The sequence below is a fragment of the Lissotriton vulgaris genome, chromosome 1_1, assembly GCF_964263255.1.
Source record: "Lissotriton vulgaris chromosome 1_1, aLisVul1.2, whole genome shotgun sequence".
NCBI classification, from domain to species: Eukaryota; Metazoa; Chordata; class Amphibia; order Caudata; family Salamandridae; genus Lissotriton; species Lissotriton vulgaris.
Window position 1 is genome coordinate 214,518,152 of NC_141685.1, and position 21,918 is coordinate 214,540,069.

At 48.9% G+C, this 21,918-nt stretch overlaps 1 protein-coding gene across 1 annotated transcript in view; it reads right to left on the bottom strand.

Moving 5' to 3' along the window:
- LOC147740915 (NXPE family member 3-like) overlaps window positions 1–21,918 on the bottom strand; it is an 89,607-nt gene that overhangs the window by 20,755 nt on the left and 46,934 nt on the right. The window lies entirely within an intron of this gene.

The following is a 21,918-nucleotide window of genomic DNA, read 5'->3' on the forward strand; positions in this document are numbered from 1 at the left end:
CATTGATGGTTGTCTTTGAACATCTTGGGGGGAATAGTGACATATAATCAAACAGGCATAATAGTGAAGGGTGTCCATGTGTCCTGTTATGTTGTGGCAGGGGTTAATGCTGTTGGGACCTGCAGCAATGTATAACTATATTTATAATGATGTGACTGGGAAAGCTGGGAGTAAGGGTCCTGAAAATGTGCCCTTTCCATATCTTGAAAAGGTAAGTGAGGGTACATCTTAGCTATACACTCCCTACAGTTCTGAGAATTTTAGGGGAGCATAAATAGACTTGCAATGAAAGCCCCTTGGATGGCTTTGGAAATCTGTGCGACCCTGCTCTTGACTGTTTTCTAGGCACCCTGTAGTTTTTGGTCTAGTGAGCTCAACAGCCATGCAAAGGCCACTGGTGGTACACCTTCTTTCTGAGGCAGGTCCCTGTTGTCTCAAACAACCCAGACTATGTGATGTGACTCTAGCACAGGAACAGAAGTGTGTTGGACATCCTGGACACCCTCCCTGAAAGGTGTACATTGTAGGCAGGGATGTTTCTACATAGTTCACCTTGTCCCAGATTAACTCTCCCCTGCCTTGGTAAAATGCACCCATTACCCAGTTCTTAGCTGCGGCCATCTCCTAGACCCCCAGAAAGGTGTAGGTATGTGCTCTTACTCCTTTGACATGGGAAGTGGCACTTTTCCAGAGACCGATTTTATCGTTTTTCAAATTGTACTGTTTCAAACTAATAAGCCTATCTGCGTCATCTCAGAACTGTTACATTTTAAGAGTTACAATTTCAACGGTGATATGTTCAGAACTGGTCTGACTGAGCATTCATGGCTAATACACCCTTAAAATTTGGCAAGCAACATCAAGTCCTCCAGGAAAGGCCACAGGGTCTCAAGGGCTCGCGCATGGAGCCCCTTCTCTTGGTTGCAGCGTGATGTGTTCCACTCCCCCTGCCTTAGCTTTTCGCAGCCCTCCAATCACAAGTCACTCCCTGCGCTCTCGTGCCTGCTATCAGGGACATACCTGTCAGAGTTTCTGCGTTCAAATAAGCTTCCGGACCTTCTGGTAATCCCACATACTAACTTCCAGCCTTTTGGACATGATTATGAAATTCATATTAATTTTTAATCCATGCACACTTTGGTGGAAGCAAGACTGCTTTTGCTAAAATCTCCTATACATAGGGGGCCTCATTTATGAGGCTGTGCGTCAATTTTACGCCGCCGGTGCGTCACTTTTTGTGATGCACCAGTGGCCTAAAAAAATACGTCTTGTTCTGCCATATTTACAAAGTGACGCATCTAGGTACATGCGTCACTTTGTAAACCCCAGAGCCACATGATACCAGTGCCAGGTATAATGAATGCAAGGGAGGCGTTTTGACGCAAGAAAGGGTCATGGAAGTGACGCAGTGAAAACTATAAGATTTCAGTGCGCCATTTCTTGGGCTGATAATGCGTCAAAATCTTACGCCTGCTTCATGGCAGGCGTAAGACTGACAAAGGCACTAACACATGGGACTTGCCCATGTGAAAGTAAACATTGCTGGAGTTGCATCACTTTTGTGACACACTCCAGCAATGCGTCACTTTTGCGCCTACAGATATGTCAGAAACACTGACGTATCTGTAACTCCTTGCGACATGATGCTTCATATTATAAATATGAATCATCAATCATGACGCAAGGAGTGCGCACCGAGAAGTGACGCATCGCTGCTTTCACGCAGCGGTACGTCATTTCTCATAAATGAGGCCCAGAATTCTCTGCACCCTGCTTATTCTCCACCCGTGCAGTCCAGGGGTGGTTGGAGGAATGCAGCACACCTGTGGCTGTCTGGTGCTATCCTGCTCACACCTGAGGCATGTGACCATAGTCAGCTCTAATAGGCCACAGTTTCTTTCAGTCCAGCGTAGGTCACCCTGGTTCCTGAGCTTTTGTTAGTACTTGTTTCCAGACGCTTCCTGAGCTTATTCTTGTTTCTTGGACTAGTGCTGCTTGCAGTGCTAACTCGATTCCAGAGCCAGCACTGTCTTAGTGCATCATTGATCCTTGAACATTCTTTCTGACCACAATATGAGTGACTGTTCAGAAGGACTGCAGATGGCAATATTCACACTGAAACTTACAAATAGCAGCATTTCCTTTTATTTTAACCTCCTAATATGTGCCCATTTAAATCTACGGGTTCCAAACTTGAGGTGGCAATTAATGCTAATCCAAGCTCCCAAGTTGATGGTGGTAGGTGAAAGCAAAATGTGCATTGCAGTTAAACAGACCAATAGACGAGGAGAGCTGAATCAGAACCTTTCTATGCATTAATATGTATGATTATGTTTTAATAAATAAAGAAAGTGAAATAGCTAAAGCTATATCTAGACAGGACTTACAACTGAATGCTGTCCTGGGCCCAAACATAGAAAATATGTGGCACTATAGTTAATCAGTGCAAATCACTTGTTTTAATTACTACCGGGTCTGAGACCCAGAAGAGCCCACCCCACTTAAAGCCCTGCCATTCTGGAAATTCAAGTTCTGTATACATTTTAAAATCAGAAAAAGTCTGGAGTGGTTGAAGGTTACTTGCGCATAGAGTTGAAAAACTTGATACCTATGAATATGATTATTCATCAGCTAGGGTAACTTAACTCCAGTGGCATGGTGTGCACGGGACCCACATCTGGGCATACCCTTACCACTTAGGGCTACAAATGCAAAAACAACAGCCCAATCAGAAACAGTATGTTCAAATGCCTGGCTCCAATGAGGTCTGTCCATGTTTAGAGTAAGGCTGTCAACGGACAACCATACACCTTACTTAGTCAACATGTTCCTGCTACTAGAAGTCCTAGGTCTCTGGCAGTGATTAATGAACTTCAGCACATTATAAGTTACTAAAGCTGTTGAAATCTGTTTAAATGTACTATGTTAATGACCAATACCACTAAATGTAACTTAATGTACATCAAACCATATCTAACAACATTGTACTCTGTTTGTTAAAATGCCAAACACTCTGATCCAAAATACTCATCTAACACAAGTGTACATTTACATGACCAGGCAAACATATAATTCTATCACAGTACAACTAACATGTTTATATTTCTTTTACTTAAGTGTATGTATGCCATCATTCTACACAGAAGTTGTTGGTCTTAAAAACATAACACTACAAAGAGAAGTTGGAATCATTGCATGGATTCCGTGTTTTCAGTGAAACGCGTAGTCACCTAGGGGCATATGTATCAAATACCGTTATTGCGATTCTCAAATAGCGATTTTTAGAGAATTGCTATTTGAGAATAGCAAAACGGGATGTAACTAAAACGTAGCAAATATTTTGCGATTCTTTGGCATTCCGTAATTGCAATTAGCAAATAGCGAATCGCAATTAAGGAAAACCTTCCCATTCATTCCTATGGGGTAGGAGGCCCATAGGAATGAATGGGAAGAAATTCTCAATTTGTGATTCACAATTAGAGAATCGCAAATTGTGAATGCAATTTCAAGGGTGCCAGGGTGTCAAACGGACACTCTCTTTCACCCCTGAAATATGTATGTGTGCACATATGGCGCACATACCTGCCCTAAGGGCATGTATGTGTGGCACATGGCACTTTGAAAAAAGCAAAAAAGTGCTTTTTTTAAAGAATTAGCAAAATACCACACACTGTCAGTTGGTGGTAATTTGCAATTTCTTTTGCCAAATTCGCACAACTTTGGTGCGTTCTACTGAAATCGCAAAATAGAGAATCGCAAATTTTGCAATTCTCTAATTTTCGATGCCCTTTTGGGATAATACAGCCCAAAAGGCCTTGTCCCATTCGCAAACGAGCCGATTCTGAGAATCGGCCCATTTGCGAACGGCAAAAGGGCTTGATACATATGTCCCCTAATCTCCGCAACCTTTGCTAGCGGAGTGGAATTCATTGCCCCCGGTTAATTTTACCTCCACTGTTCCTAAAACATGGTCGTCTAATCTTGCACGCTCATATGTGAAGCCGTGTGTGCATATGAGACACACACATTATAAATGGATACATATGATATTATGTTTCACAGTGTGTGCATGTGTGGACTAGAGGTCTTGTTTCAGACAGTGTGTGTGCATAAATTAGAATTTTACATGGCATGTGCAGATGTGCTTCTCTGCCTTTTTAAAAAGCTGTGATGGCATTACCTGTGAAAGATGCAGTTGATAACAACTAGGGTGAGCAGTTAATTAGGGCAAACAGTTGGAAGTAGTCGTGTCAGTCAGTGAAGTTGTGGTGCCATTGGTTGGCCTACAGGAAGCGCTGGGTGGAGCCTCTCTTAGCATGGAAAGGGACAGAGGAATACAGACTCCAATTGTCATGGCGGCCACCGATAAAATCAGGAAGCCTCAGGAGAATCAGAATGCTCTGACCCCTTTTGTAACAGCGAGCATAGAGCGCTGGGGCAAGGGAGTGATACCAGCCAACTCCCAAGGCGTAGGCATAACTAGAAACAAAGGTGTGGAGGGGAACAGGCAGGGTAGTAGTGGCTTTGCACAGAGCCAGGGTGGAGATATTCTTCATACTGAAGTGGTGTCCTGTAGACCACAGTGCTACGAAGAGGGCGCCAGGGCTACAAATCATAGAGAAAACAAGTATGTTGGGTGGGTGTAGGAGGGTTTGGGTTCCAGAGGAGCTTGATGAGAGTAGCATTCAGGGTTGTTTAATTCATGTTTAAAGTGGCACAGTGGGGGGCGTGGCCAAGATGGAGACCTGATCAGATGCAGGTTTTAATGGCTCCCTGCCCTGATCTCCTCTAAAGCCCCTTAATAGCACACTTTGCCCCGCAAAAGTCACACCTTCAACCGGTGAAGTTACAGAGAACGTGTACGACCCTACAAGAGACGTTCCGGAGGGGAGGCAACCCTCGTAGCGACTTTTTGAAGGCAGCTGTTTCTGGCCGCGTTGCCTGAAATGGCGGCTACGACGGAGCAGTGAGGGGCTCTGTGACGGCGTGGGGCAGGTCCTGGCAAGGTACACAGCTGAGTCGCCCCTATCAGCTGCCCTGCGAGGGGCTGGCCGCCTGTAAACTGGGAGAGGAGCAGCTGGAGGATACGGTTGGCGGCCGCTGACACCAAGCCGGCGGAGAGACGTAGGGCCAGCAAGGGGTCGCGAAAATTGAGGCCCCGGCTTCGGGCCTTCACGGAGTGAGGAGCCCGCCCTGGCGCTGAAGACGAGCCCAGCTGTAGAGGAGGATCGTCTCCCAGAGTGGCCTGGATCAGAGCTCAGCTATTTGGAGCACGGGCCCGCTACCGGGCTGAAAGACCGGCGGCCCCCATCGCGGCCCGCCCGGGGAGCAGAGAGCGGAGGCCCCTGATGCCTTAAACTAGAGGGCCCAGTCGCGGGCCTGGTGGTGAGAGAAAGCCAGCGCCCCGCCGTATCTTGCCTGGGCTGCTCTAAAGCTGTGAGAGGCGCAGACCAGTGAAAGTCTAAAGACACGGGGAGCTTAGCGGGAGGAAGCAGACCGGCCCCGGGACAGATTGCCACCGGAGAGACCATAGTGGAGCGGTGAGGCACGGGACACTCCCGGAAGCGGCAAAATAAAGAACGGGACCCGGTCTTGGGCCTGCCCGAAGTGTGTGCCCGGCCCAGGGTCGAGGTCGGGCCTGGAAGGGGCAGACTGCCCGTTATAGAGGCCTCTGGCGGAGGCCTGCAGCACCGGGCCCAGCTCCCTGGTTGATTGGGGACTCAGGCCCAAACCGCGAGTCTGGGCGTGGTCGGCCCGGTATCGGATTGGCACCAGAGGGACAAGAGGCGAGGCCCGGAGGGTCGGGCCCGGCTCGGGCCACAGCAGACAAGAAGGGATAAGGCCGGCAGGCAAATTGCAGCTCCCAGAACACTGGCGGGAAGAGGCATGCAGTGGGGGCAGTAAAGTCGGCAGCTCAGCGCTGTGCCACACTCCCCTCTGGACACAGGAGGAAGGACTTGGAGGCAGCAGTAAGGCAGTCCGCCCGGGTGATCGAGCCCAATCCAGCGTTGAGCCCAAGGGTCCCGAGGTGGAGAGGTGCACCACGCCAACAGACTGAGGTGAGGAGCGATGCCGAGGGTGGTTGCGGCAGACACTCAGGGAGCGTAATCGAGCTCCCGGCGGGGGGCCTGGTTGGCCTTGGAGACAGGGAAGATCGATTGTGCAGGGAGCGGGGGTGCCTTACACACCTACTTAGCGGAGTGCCACCATAGGCCGGGGTAAAGTGAGGATCTGGAGAGGCCGGCCTAGTACCTAGACTGATTTGGCCACCCCGTCAGCTGATTGAGAGATCTACTACGCTGCTCTCACCCGGGGATTTCACAAGCTCTGGAGGGACTGTCCCTGCCAGGGAGGTTCACGTAGACGCACTGGCTAGGGGCACCTCAGGATCGGAGGAGCACTACACTGAAAAGCACGGGAGAAGGCAAAAGACCAAGCAAGTGCTCCGGGCATTCCCAGCTGTACGACAGAAAACGGCCTTAGGTTGCATCTATATATCCCTTTGTGCCTAAGTAGGATCTACCCCAGCTCTATCTTCAACACGACAAGTCGTGATCCAGGACTCGGTGGTGTTGGACTGAGGGGCTACGCGCCGGTACTAGAAGAAGGGTTGGTTGTCGTTCACTAGCTGTATGGGCCAGGACTCATTTGTGGGCACCTTTGGGAGACCTGGAGTACCGCGCCATCTGCACAAGAGAACGGGGCACACCCACGGCCCAGCTACGGTCGAGCTGACATGGTGCGGCGCAGGGGCCGGAGACCAAGGAACGCGAGTGCAGGAGATTCATCCGTTGATTCTTCATGGTAGAGGCCGTCCCTCTTTGATACAACCGAGGAGCGATTAAATCTAGAATAAACCACAGAGGTATACCCCTGACCCGACCCTCTGCAACAGGTGAGGGCTTAAGACTTGGTGGCAACATGGCCAACGCAAGCCGAAGAGGCAACCGTACCATCACGGATATGCTCAGCACAACACTCCAAAGGGGGAGAAAGCCCCGACAGCTACATCTCCCACGGTACACTCCACTGCCCAACAGCAAGAAGAAGGGGAAGTGCCCATCACAAGGTCGTTCCTAGAATCCCTCTTTAACACTCTCCGGGATGACTTCCAGACGTTGAAGCAAGATCTCGCTGGGGAACAGAGGGAGCTCCGCCGAGATATTGATGGCCTTGTGAGAGAGTGGCTGCTATAGAGGACTCTGGCCATACCCGCGATGAGGAGCTGGTTCAACTACAACAGGAGGTACTACGCCTACAGGAGCAACAGGTGGACCTGCAGGCCCACGCGGAATACCTGGAGAACCGTTCCCGCAGGAACAACATTCGCGTCCGAAATGTGCCAGTGAAAGCAGAGGGGAACAGCGTGACCTGCTACCTGCAGGACCTGTTTAGAGAAATCCTAGGGGAGCCCTCGGACTTTGCAATCTGTATAGATCGAGCGCACAGAGTGGGCTTGGCGAGACGCACACCAGCCCCACCACCAGATATCTTAGCATACCTTCCGGACTTCCCTCTGAAGGAGCGCATTCTACAGATGGCCCGGCAGAAACAACCACTGCAGTTTCGAGGAGACTCCATCGCCCTATTTCAAGACTTATCAGCAATCACGCTGCAGAAGCGGCGAACATTCAAAGTGGTCACGAAGTTTCTACAGGACATATTCATGGGGCCACCCGTTCCGCATTATATTTAAATGGCAGGGGAAACTGCATCAGCTCCGCTCTTTCAGTGACACCTGTTCCCTGCTACAGCTCGAGCTACCGGAAGAAGCGGAATCCAGAGAAGCTTCACCACATGGATCTCAGGATGACCCCACACAGCACTCTCGCGATGGATGGCAACGGGTCCAAAGAAGACGACGCTCCAGGGCGCGCCACAGGCCCCACCCGGAGACAATTGCACAGGAACGGGCAGCGGCCGTCCAAGAGGTGGTTAGAGACACCTCTGAGCCTTCCTAAGCAGCATTGATGGGTGGTGAAGTCCTTCTTTCTTCTACTTAATTGAGGGGTGAGGGGCGGGGAGCCAGAAGGGTTTCCACGGCCACATTTCCCACTATGATGACTTTCTACGGACCTGCACTGGTTATTGACAGGCACAAGACTATGGTATGCAATTGGGGGTTTCGAATTGGGGGAAGGGAGGGGGGAGGAGGACAAGGGAGGGGGGGGGGCCGGGGATGGGGGGGAAGGTTGTGGACATGGTAGTTGGGGTTAGGGAGGGAACTGGGAGGGGATGGGGGGGCGTCATGTGCAGTGCTGAAGTTTTACATACCCTTGAAGCAATCACACACACCTCTTTGGTCAGACAGAGGTTCAGCGCTATGGGTTACATCAGTTTAAATGCCAGCCATGACAATTAAGGTTTTGACCCTGAAGTGCGGGGCCTAAATTACCCGGTTAAGCGGCGTGCAGTATTATCCCACTTAGAAAGCACTCACGCAGAGATCTGCCTGCTACAAGAAACTCACCTGCTATCTCGCGACTGCCATCGGCTGCGCTCTCACAAATTCCTAACGCAATTTTTCTCACCTAGCACCACCAAGACAGCAGGGGTAGCGATTCTAGTGAAGAGGCATTTTAGAGGAGAGGTATTATACAAGTGCGCGGAACAGAAGGGGAGGTTGTTGGCATACAGATTCAGGATAGGGGGGCTAGCATTTACGATTGGATCCTTATATAGCCCTAATGAGCAGCAGGAACGCTTCCTAAGATCAGCCTTGATGGACATTACAGCCACACCAGATAGACACATCATCCTGGGAGGGGATTTCAATATGGTCTTTGACACACTCCTGGACAGGTCCGCACACCGTACTCTACAAGCAGGGGCATTCTCCACTGGGTGTAAGGAACAGATGGCGGAATTGGGTCTTCACGACCTCTGGTGCCGCGCGCACCCCACGGACAGGGAATATTCTTACTATTCCAATGCACATAAAACATACGCACAACTAGACCATCTCCTGGTCACAGAGCCAATGTGCGCCTTAGCTACGGCAATGGAGATGGGAGTAATCTCCTTGTCGGACCATGCACCGGTCTCCGCCACACTCAGTTTACCGCCGACATCTTGTCCACCTAGGGTTTGGCGCCTCTGAGACACCTTACTACACCGGAAGACGGTAGTGAAGCACATTACAGACGCTATCCATGAATATCTATCACACAATGCCAACACCGACACATCCTTGGCGACACAATGGGCGGCCATGAAGGCTGTAATTAGAGGGGAGTTTTTGGCCCTTTCCTTGGCAGAAAACAAAGATCGGCAAAACAAAAGGGACGAGCTCACACAGCGGGTACATGAACTTGAACAAATGCACCAGCGTACAGGGGCTCCCAGGTTCTGGAAGCAACTTAAAGTAGCAAGTAAACTTCTCACGGCCTTGGATATGGACCGGGCGGAGTATGCGGCACTGCGTCTGAGACACACTTACTATACAGGAGGAGACAGGTGCGGCCGACTTCTGGCCCATAAACTCCGAGTAGCGCGCCAGCAGCAGCTGGTGAAAGAGATTTCTGACTCAGACGGGACGTTAGTCATGGAAGATGCCCATATTGCAGATACCTTCCGCAGGTTTTATGCGGATCTTTACACTGGGGATCCCCCGGACGATACCGCGACAGCAAATTATTTAGACTCGGTCACACTCCCCTCGCTGGCGCCCTCACAAGCGGAGTACCTGGAAAGGGACATTCGCATTGAAGAAGTGATCTCGGCCATTGCTAAACTTAAGCATGGCAAAGCCCCTGGGCCAGACGGCTACAAGTCCCTTTTCTACAAAACATTTTGCACAACGCTGGCGCCGATACTCACCCGCCTGTTTAACTCATTCTCAACACCTGGCGCTATCCCACCCGATCTTTTGCGAGCATCTCTTACTGTGATTCCCAAGCCAGGGAAGGACAGGACCAAGTGCGGCTCCTATAGGCCGATATCGCTCTTAAACGTAGATCTTAAGCTATATACTGGGATACTGGCAGCCCGATTGGCCCTCCATTTACTTGGACTCGTGGAACCGGACCAGGCGGGGTTTGTACCTGGGCGGCAGACGGTGGAAAATGCCTATCGGATCGTCAACCTTATTGATAAAGCCTCCCAAATACCCGGAGAGAGGATGATGCTAGCGGTTGACGCCGAAAAGGTGTTTGACAGAGTACACTGGCCATACCTAGAGCAGGTCCTAGCGAAAGTAGGCATTGGTGAAAAGTTCCGCTCCCTAGTATTTAATTGCTATAAATTCCCTACGGGGGTAGTGCGGGTGAATGGATATAGCTCGCGGAGCTTCACCATTGAGAGGGGTACAAGGCAGGGGTGCCCGTTGTCACCCCTGCTCTTTGCCCTATATATGGAGCCATTTGCCCAGCGGATACGGCAGAATCCCCTGGCGACGGGGGTGAAGTTTAGCGGCTTCCATCACGCCGTTAGCCTCTATGCTGACAATGTAATATCATCCTTAGACAACCCACGAACGGCCCTTCCAGCCAGCATTGCGGAATTAGGCACTTTTGCTGCCATTGCAGGATTTAAGATGAACGTGGATAAATCTGTGGCTCTGGATCTGTCGCTTAAGCCGTCCACTAAAGCCTACTTGCAAGATCTTTTTCCCCTACACTGGTCGGCAGACCGGGTGCCATATCTGGGAATCCAGCTGGACAACACCCTGCCAGCCATGGTGCAGGCCAACTATGCCGCTCTGGGAGGAAGGATCCGGGAGGAACTTGGGCGCTGGAACCGTAGCACACTATCCTGGCTGGGTAGAATTGCTGCGGTCAAAATGACGGTTTTGCCGCAGGTTCTTTACCTATTTAGGGCACTTCCGCTTCAGCCACCTGTGGGGTGGATCAAACAAACGCAGGCAGATCTCTCGCGTTTCATCTGGCAGGTTCGGAAGCCCAGACTGAAGAGAGCACTATCCACGCTCGCCCCGGAAGCCGGAGGACTAGGGATACCGGATCTACGCAAGTACTTCCAAGCGGCACAATTACGCTACTTGGTGGAGTGGAGCAGGTGGGAGTCGGACAAACACTGGCTCTTTCAGGACCAGGCTGTGGCAAGTTGGCCCCTACAGGAAATACCCTTCCTGCATAAGGCCCACCATCCTGCTAACTTGTATGCTTCCTTTATCACGAGGGTTCCCCAACGAGTTTGGGACGCCACTAACACCGCGCAGGGGCTCACCACGTTCCCCTCGCTGCTTACTCCGCTGGTCGATAACCCAGACTTCACTCCGGGGCTGGAGAAGGGGGCTTTCATGCACTGGCGGATAGCGGGATGTAGGACTCTGTTCCACATTTATGGTCCGGCAGGCGTTAATCCCTTCCCACTCATCAGGCAGGAGTACTCGCTGCTGGAGACAGACAGACTACGCTACATGCAGGTCCGACACTGGGCTCTGCACCCGCAAGTGCGGGAAACTGCGGACAGGAAATTCTTACCTTACGAAAGGTGGTTATTATCCCGTACCTCCGATGCGGAAATTATATCGGACCTTTACAAGTTTTTGCAACCTCCATCCTCACACTTTTACAACCCGGGTAGGGAACGCTGGGAACGGGAACTGGGCAGGACACTTAGTCACAAAGAATGGCATCAGATCTCGCACAGAGCTCGCCACTCCGCATACCACACAGGACTCACAGAGACACTGACCAAGGTATCTACCTACTGGTATTATACACCCGAACGAATGCATGAAATGGACCACAAGCGGGAGAACGTCTGTTGGAGGGCCTGTGGGCAGATAGGCACACTATCACATATACTATGGGACTGTCCGCTCCTGCACTCTTATTGGAGGGAGGTGATAGATGAGATTGACACTCACTTCAACACCGAACTGCCGCGCTTTCCTGCATACATTCTTTTAGGACTCCCGAACCGCTTGATGTATCCTCTGAAATCCCGCAGGGGACGCCAGATCGCTATTGCCTTAGGCGCTGCGGTGCAAAATATCCTTGCACATTGGCGAACTACCGAGCCCCCCTACATCACAGGGTGGTTACATAGGCTGTGGTATGTGTTGTGGATGGAGAAGATGTCGCTCACTTTAGCAGGGATGTAGAGCAGTTTGACGACCTTTGGCAGCCGTTTCAGTCCCTATTGGTCACTGAATTCAGAGAAATCACTTGTCCCAAATACCTTCGCCTCTTATGACTCACGACAGCTGAGGGGACAGCCTCCTGAGTGGACCTTGGATGTGATTGGTTTCAGAGAGAGTGGCAGTACAGAACGGGGAGAGCTAAGCACTGGACGGGGGGTGGGTGGGGAAGGGAGTTTGAGGGAGTTGGGGTCCGGGAGGGGTGGGGTTAAGGGGGGGCTCAATCTCTTTTTGCAACACCGCTTCTATCTATGTATCTTTGCTGATCGGTTCCTTTTTGATATGTCATTTGGAGAGACTTGTGACACTAAAGGCACCTCGGACTCTTGAGGTCTTGCACCTTCTACGCAATGTATATTTTAATTCTCTGTGTTGCCACAATAAAAACGATTTAAACATAAAGTGGCACAGTGATTTAGGCAGGGGCAGCATATGTTTTGACACCAGTTTAATCAGACAAGGGAAGTGTGATGGTGCTTTACTGCCCTGGCAAGAAGAAAAGGCTTGAATTGGGGTGGCCAGCTCGATTTAACTGTTGGGCATGGTGTTTCTGGGATGGCCTTTCATGAAATACATTCTTATCTGGACAACCAGGATTTTGATGCTTGGGGTGCTGACGAATCGGAGATAAGCAGCAGCCCAGTATTAGTGCAGTTGGCTCACTGGAGAATGTTTTGGATGAAACTGTAAAGAATTATGAGTATAGAACATGGAGCTTGAGGAAGGGGAAATTGTGGCTCAAGATGAGAGAGAGCGGTGGAGTGAACAAGAATGGCTGGATAGTGATTCAGAGGCAGTTTATGGGGTGGATGGATTTAATATGACGAGAGTTGGTGTTTACCAAAACACACACAAAGAAGAAATAAATGATGGTGTCGCAAAAACCATAGCTGAATGGGAAGTTGCAGTGTGTGCCCCTAACCTACTGCTGGGTAAGAAAGGAATTGAAAGGGAATACAGAGCGGTACATTCAGATGGAGTTGCGCGTGAGACGGCAGGTGAGCATGAAGCTACACATTTGTGTAAAGGTGAGTATCTGGTGGACAAGAAGTGTTTTTGGGGTGATTATGGCCATTAAGTGAAGGAGAGAGTTGGTATTGTTGGTTGTGGGTATTTCATTGTTGGGTGGGTGGATTTTGTCGCTAATGAGTGGTGAAAGATAGAAACATGGTGACAGGCAGGTCAGCTCTGGGGAAGGGGGTCAATGCGTTTACCATATTTTTCAGGTAAATCAGTAACATTGCCCGGAAGAGTTGAGAAATTAAAGGAGAAATAAGTTCCTGGGTGGACAGTTGTGTAAATCAGAGAGAGGGTTTTAGGAGACAGGGAAGGAACAGGGCATTCAGAAATAATGGGCCTTATTTATGAGGATTGGCGTACGTAGGGCAGCACTGCAAGTCGTCATGCTCCGCTGCCATATGCCAATGTGAAAAGGCAGGAATGCATCGTATTTCTGAAATACTGTGCATTCCTGTCGTTTCCCCCTCCTCTGCCGCACAATTTGCTGCGTAACACCCCAGCACCATGGTGCCTCTATTGCAGGCAAGATTGTTTTTGTGCAGGAAGGGAGCCCTTCCTGTACAAGAGAGGTGTGTTCCCTCTTTGTATCTGTGCTGCAGAATGCAGCACACATAGAAAGAAGAAAAAACGAGGAGAAATAACAATTTGACTCCTCGTTACACCTGCTCTAGGGAGGCATAAAGTTTTGGTCCTGCCCCAGGTTTACTTGATTACATAAATCTGGGGCAGCGTCAAAATCCATGGATGCTGCGTGGGAAAACCCACTACAATGCCCATGAACACCTCCTTGAAGCAGAGTAAGGCAAGGCAGTGACTTGTACTGCTTTGTCTTACTCCATATCTATGAGGCTATGCAAAACCATGCAGAGTGGCTGTGCGTCGCCTCATAGATATGATAGAGAGGCATACACCACCAGTGTTTCGAAAAAAGTGAAACTCCGGCAGTGTAAGCCTCTCATATATACATATCAGTGAGGCCCTTAAGTTTAGTCTGTATGGCTCTCGCAAGTTTGCCAATATGTCCCCCACTTTATTAATCTCCACTGCTTACAATATTACATTTTATATTTTACCTAGCAGCCCGCCCCAGCGTTGCCTGGGGCAGAAGGGGGCTGGGGGCAGCATTTCAGGCTTGCGTGCACTCCCGCCCCGGCCCCCACCCGCCACGACATTGTCTGTGTCCCGGACAATGTCGTGGCGGGCGGGGTCCGAGGCGGGAGTGCACGCAAGCCCTAAATGCTGCCCCCAGACCCTGAGCCTTACCGCAGTTGTTCCGGGCCAACCTCCGGCACCGGCTCCCTCCTGTCCCATGTCCCAGAACCTTACCTGAGCCTCCGCTCCTCCCCAAGCTCCTCACTTTGCCACCGCTCCTCCTTGTCATCACGTACGTTGCGGCCAGCGCTACGTAGTGGCCGGTGCTACTTTCAGGGCACTACTTTTTTTTTAAGTTATATTTTTCAATTTACGTTTTTTTTTTCTATAGCCTATGTCCATCTGCACACCCTGAGGAGGATTACAACAATGTATTGGGTGTGTGGATTGGCGCTGTGGTTCCCGAGTTTACCTTGCCAAAAGGTTTGTGTTCTCTCTTTATAATAGTAGTATAGATTTTCCTGGATTTTCCCTGGACTGTTTATGCTGCCTGAAACGTAATGTGAATTGTGCTAATTATTTATTTATTATTTAGTTTAGGAGCAGTCATAATGGTTTACCTCATTTCTTGTATTTTGATATTAGTCTTGTTATCTACCTCTGCTCTACGAACACTCATTATAGACTACCCCACTTTATTTATCTCCACTGCTTACAATTTTAAATGTTATACTTTAATGTTTCTCAATGTTACCTAGCTTATATTTTGAAAAACACGTACAGATGCACTTTTGCCTTTGTCTCCCTGCTCCTCATTGATTTGTTTATCACTGTTGTTCACAGATCTTTTTACTATCATTGCGACCTCCGTCTATCTCGTTCTCCCCCCTAACACTTTCCACTACTACTTTTCACTCTTTTCTCTCCTGACTAACTCTACCTCCCATTCTACCACCTCTCATAACACTAAACCTGTCCATTACCTCCTCCTAGAATCTCCCCCTCCTCCCACCTCACAAACCCCCTAACGCCTCCCACTCAACCCACCACATTCCACGGCCCACAACACCCCCTGAAAATATTACCTCTATACCGACGTTCCCCGGCCTTCCCCCATCTTTCATATTCTCTGCCCACATTGTACTCTACCCCTCTACCCCCTTCAGTCCTCCCTCATACCCGGTCCACTAACACTACCCATCATGCCACCTTCAACCTTACCCACTTGTCACAAGACTCCTCCATCATTAAACATGGACCCAAATCTTGGTCTATCCTTTACCCCTCTAACCTTTCCAAAAATGGCAGGAAAAACTTCAAACACAAACTTCTTATTTGCCATCAAGAAACCTTATTTGTTGACAACTATCTTAACCTCCAACATTAAAACTAACAACATCTTCTACAGTAAACGCCCCTCTAAATGGAAAAGTATCTTTCTCCGCCACCTTTCTAGCACGAATTCCCGTAAAATCCTTTATGCTCTGAAACATTCCTGCACTCCTTCCCCCACTTTCCCTGGTGAAATCGTCATCTCTATTTTCAAATCAAGAGATATCCTCATTCAAGCTTCCGAAAACCACCTCACCATTTTTGAACACCACTTCAGCTCATTATTCCATAACCTACCACCTAATCTGTCCGCTAGCTTTCTCCCCCCCAAACGCAAGAGACCCCCTTGCCCCCTTGCTCCCTGACCCCAACCCAGCTGGTCTCGGACTCACTAATAGACATTGAAACTCCAGACTCACAGATATATCTTCCCTCAACCGCATCAACATCCCCCCCCCCTCCTGTTCTTCCTACAACCCCCTTGGCCAGCACCCCAGCCCCCTGACACCTGAACAGCTGCACAAATGACCCCTATCCCCTTCTCTCCTAGCAACCTTACTACATCTCACACTGTTACCTTAATACACCCCCATCGCCATCTTACTCACCCCCCTGACCCCTCAACAGCTCCATGATTAACTCCAATCCTTTCTTCCGTCACCCATTCCACCCATTATCTAGCTCACAGCCTCCAGCACCCCCTCACGCCCCAATCTCCTTTCATTTCTCTCAATTGACTCCTGAGAATACCATCTCACACCCTCCTACACCACTGCCTCCTTGCAACCTTAACACTCCTCTCCCCCCACCTGGTTTTCCACTGATCACACATCCCAATCCACCACTTCTGACCAACTGGGACCATTATCTCCCCCCGTATGATCTCCTAGCCTCTCTCTTCATCACTCTTCTTACTCAGTCTCTCCTAAATATAGAACTCCACCTCTCAACCCTTGTGTTAGAACTCTCCTCCCTCAAAACAGCCACTACGAATCCTTCCAGTCACACCTATCCCCAGGACATCATACCTACGAACCCTGCACCCCATATCAAGGGACTACTCCCCCTCCCCCTCCCCCTCACCCGAGTCACCTTTCAATAAATGCTCAAGCATACCACCCCACTTCCCAAACCATATCCCCCCCTGTTCTTCCTGGCCTCAATATAAACCACCTCGCCTCCACCCCGACCACAAATTCTCACCCACCACATCCATCTACCCCTGTGATCCTAGGAACAAGTAGGACCCCGTACTCCCCTGCATCGCCCAGACCTCCGCAACAACTCACCACTATCCACTCCTGTTACCCCACAAAAATGACTGACCCCACACCCCTCAACTGCTTGCTGGTCAACTGCCATTCAGCTTCCTGCCATGCAACTGAAATCACTGAGACCTTACTCAGTGAAAGCATTTTTGACAGAAACATGGCTCAATGACCACTCTGCATCAATCCTGGACCTGCTCTCACCCCCTGCTTACTCCATCCTCAGAAAAGACAGGCTTAATAAAATTGGTGAGGGCCTCGCCATAATTTATAAAGATGAACTCCTACTCACACCTGTCCTGCACCATGACCTGGCTACTTTTGAATATCTTGGTGCTGAACTCACTGTTCAGGGATCCCCCTCGATTCGTCTACATAATGCTTACAATCCCCCTGATGACCCTCTTTCCTTTGTCTGATCTTCTTATCCAATCAGCGGTTACCAACTCTAGTAACCTCTTCCTTGGGGACTTCAACCTCCACTGGAATAAAACTGACGACCCCTCGATCAACCTTATTAATGACCTACTTGATATCAGCAACTTGAAGCAACTTTGCAAATCTCAAACACACAACAAAGGTGCCACCCTTGATGCTGTTATCACCAGCAAGGACCTGGCTGTTCTCTCCAACATTATCCCCAATGACTGGTCCAATCAACACCTTATTCTCTCCACGATCAACAGCTCCATGCCCCCCTCCTTTAATACAAGTAAACAAATGAAACTAACAAGAAAACTTCACTGTATCCCCCCGTTCGTGCTGGAGACTAAAATAAAAGCCCACCTATGACATACTCCTCTCTCCCACAGCACTAATGACCTTACTGAACATTACAACAGATCCATTGCTGAGGTCCTTGACCAAATCACCCCAGCCAAACTTAAACTACAAAAAATCAAACCATCAAAATCCTGGTTAAATGCCGACCTTAACAATGAGAGACGAACCCTCAGACAGACTGAACGTATTTGGAGGCAACAGCCCTCCTCTAATCTTGCCCTCCTCAGAGCCGCTGGGGCCAACTATAAACAACATATCTTTAATGAAAAAGCATCCTTCTTCTGTTCACAACTAGAAGAAAATTGACCTAGAGAAATATTTAACATTGTTAAAAACCAAACTACCTCAGTCCCCCTAAACTTCTGGCTATGGTTGAAAGATGTGAGGAAATCGCTAGCTTCTTCTTAGACAAAAGCACCAAGATTGTCTTATCCTTCACCGTACCACCCTCCCACATACCCTACCTCCCCTCCCTAACATTCTCCCAGTATCTCCTGCCATTCCTATCCCTCCCTCGGACTCTGCTCAACTTGCCATCGCTGTCACCCCTGCGGTACCTCACCACACTGTCCCCCAGTGAAAGAACAATGCTTCCTGGAATAACTTTTGTCCTGCCTCAGAAAGTGATATTCTTAGCATCACCTCCAAGTTGAAACCATCCTGACATACCAGAGATCCTCTTCCGGCCCATCTAGTTCAAGAACTAAAACACATCATCCCCCATATTGGACCTCCCTTGCTACCGGTGAGGTTCCTGCATCCCTCCAACTAGGCCAAATTACCCCATCATCAAAAACGCTACAGCTGACCCCAATGACTTAAATAACCTACGCCTTATCTCTAACCTTCCTTTCTTATCTAAGGTCCTGGAAAAATGCGCTCTGCGCCAGCTAGACAATCACATCAACTCATTCAACCTCTTAGATGCCTCCCAATCAGGTTTTTGTAAGGGCTGTAGCACTGAAACAGCCATGCTCAACATCACTGACAACATCCATCGCTCCCTAGACAAAGGTGAATTCTCCCTTCTCATTCTTCTTGACCCCTCTGCTGCCTTTGATACTGTTAACCATGCTACCCTAATCAACATACTCAAAGACCGTTTTGGCTTTGACGGAGCTGTTCTTAAGTGGTTCACTTCCTTTTTCCAACATAGAACACAACAAATTAAAATCAGCAATTGCCTTTCCAAACCGCTACCTGTCACCATGGGCATCCCCCAGGGCTCCATTCTCTCTCCCATCCTATGCGGAAATCAGTTACCACCTCTATGCCAATGACAGGCACGGCCTGTGCCGGGGGTTATACTGGGGCGGTGATATCAGGCAGGGGAGGGTCAGGGTGAAGGGTTGTAAAATTCAGGATATGGACCATTAGAGGTAAGTACAAAAAAAAAAAAAGAATGTCCTTGCCCACGCTGCATCACATTTGGCGATGCAGCTTGGGCAACGAAATTCGTTTTTTTTCTTTTTTTCTGTACTTACTTCTAATGGACCATATCCCGCATTTTACAACCCCCCACCCTGACCCTCCCCTGCCTGACGTCACCGCCCCAGTATAACGCCCGGCACGGGCCATGCCTGGCTGACGACACCCAACTTTACTATAGGATCAAATCCCATGCTGATGTCATACATCTCAACGATGCCTTGACTAAGATCCAACTATGGTTCCATCACAACCACCTCAAACTCAACCCTAAAAAAACTGAAATCATTCTATTCTCTCCCAAAAACAACCCGCTCCCCATTCATCACTGGATCTCTGACATCTAAGCCCTCAACTGCTCTCTCTCCATCTCAAACTCTGTCAAATACCTCGACATCAGCATTGATCAGAAACTCAGTCTCACCCCCCACGTCAAAAACTCGGCCAAAGGTGCTCTCTTCATACTCCAGCATCTCAAAAAAATCAAACCCTTCATTCCAACGATGACTTTAAATCGGTTGTGCAAGCGTTGGCCCTATCAAGAATTGACTACATTAATGTCACTCTCGCTGGAAGAACTCCTAAAGTCCACCTTGCCCCTGTCAAATCCATTCTCAACCTTGCTGCCAGGCTTATCACTGGCTGCAAACGATTTGACCACATCTCCCCCTTTTCTCAAACACTTCAAATGGCTTCCGATTGAAGGCAGAACCACCTATAAAACTGCATGCATAACCCACAAAGCCCTCTATCAAAATACCCCAACTTACCTCACCAAAAAACTACACAAAGCGGGCTGCACCAGAACATTGAGGAGCACTAACGCTCTTATCCTTGTCCCTCATCTACTAAAAAAGAAATCTACACAATCTCGCTCTTTCTCTTGAAATGCACCCTCTGTCTGGAATGCTCTCCCTAAAGAGCTATGCTGTAACCCCTCCTACCCTCTCTTCAAAAAAGACCTTAAGCTGCTCGTTCTCAACAAATCTTGGGGCTCTTAATTACTTAGCCACTGGCCATCAACTCCTACTCTGCCTTATGCAGTATTATCCCATCCTGTCACTCCTACTCTACTATCTTCAATCTGTTGTTTGACCTTGATCTTCTCTGTTCTGCACCATTTAAATTCTGCGCTACATGTGCTAATTATTTATCTTATTATTTCAAATGTACCAATGCTATACTTCAACTGAGTCTGATCTATAACTTGTAAAGCGCTCTGATACTCTTGGGTCCAGCCAGCGCTATATAAGACCTTTTAAATAAATGAATACATAAATGTCATGCTCACCTATCTCGTTAAACCAGCCTTATTTTCACACTTACAGTGGCAGTAGTCATCCTTTTGTTGCTGTGAGCACAGCATATGGGAGTAGCTTTTACTGGCATATAGATGCACACATTAGGCAGAATGGAGTAAATTCTTCATGTGTATGCTTACTGTTGTGTTGCTGTTTCACGCCCTAGCTCACTGTATTATGATGGTAGAGGAAGTCTCTAGGGGATACACAAGGAGGCCCGCACACACAGTGTAGCTAGCTGACAGCAGCCACAGGGCACAGGAGGGTGAAGTGACAGGTATTTTGCCTCAGCCTGATTTAACCCATTGAGTGCCCCTGGCTGGCCTTGCGGCTTGCTCAGGTTCCCAAGCTTGAACGTCTTCAGCCAAACACTGGGTGGCTAAAGGTCACCACCTCAAACAGTGGAAATAATGTCTGGACTAAGGAGCTTATATATGGGATTTTGGTGCCACCTTGCTGCGCTTCCTTACGCCAAAGTGAATGGGCAGGAATGCATTGTATATATGCAATAGGATGCATTTGTGTCCTTTCTCCTTCCACTGGCAGCCTAGTGCCTACGTAGGCACCCTTGCACCATGGTACAAGGGTGCCTCTGTTGGATGCAGGATTGTTTTTTTTCTCTTTCTATATGTTCTGCAGAAAAGGAGGATAAATAAAGATTTTTTTTCGTTTTTCCTCACCTCGAGAGGCGTACGTATTTGGCACTTCCCCAGGATTACATGAGTTTATAAATTTGGGGCAGTGTCAAAATCCATGGGTGTTGCATGGGAAAACCCACTGCAGCTCCCATTCAACACCTCCCAGATGCATAATAAGGTGACACAGTGATTTGTGCTGCATTATCGTACTCATGATTTATGAGGCCACTCAAAGCCATGCAGAGTGGTAAACTGGTGGCATTATCACTTTCGTAGTACAGAAAGTGGTGCATGCGTTTCGTAGGGCTCTTTGAGTGGCATAAATCTTGAGTAAGGCGATACAGCCCAAATAGCTGCGTCATCTTACTCTGCACTTGGGAGGTGTTCCAAGGGCATTGCATGGGATGTTTCCAAGCAACACCCATGGATTTTGATGCTGCCCCAGATTTACAAAATCATATAAACCTGGGGGAACACCAAACGCTTACGCCTCCCGAGGTGAGTCGTGACAAGGAGAAAAATGTTTATTTCTTATAGTTTTTTTCCTCTTCCTATGTCTGCTGCATTCTCCATAAAATGAGGTAACACCACTTAAGCTTGTTTCTGTGCAGGAGGGTGCCCCTTCCAGCACAAAATTAATCCTGACTGAGCACCAGTGCAGGGGGGAAAGGACAGGAATGCACCCTAATGCATAAATATGGTGCATTTCTGCGTTTCACTTTGGAAAAGGGCAGTGCACTAAGAAGACTTGCTGCAGTGCCCTATGCCAAAATCCTGTTAATGAGGACCCAGGAATTTTAGTAACCTTTGGTTTCAAGACACTGGCAGACTGATCAAAAACCTGAGAGACTTCCTTAACAGGTGAAAGATAATGTCTGTCCTGCCACTAGAAACCACATCAGTAGCCTGGTGGAGCTGACTGTAGTCACGCTCAGAAAATCAAGAGTTTACTT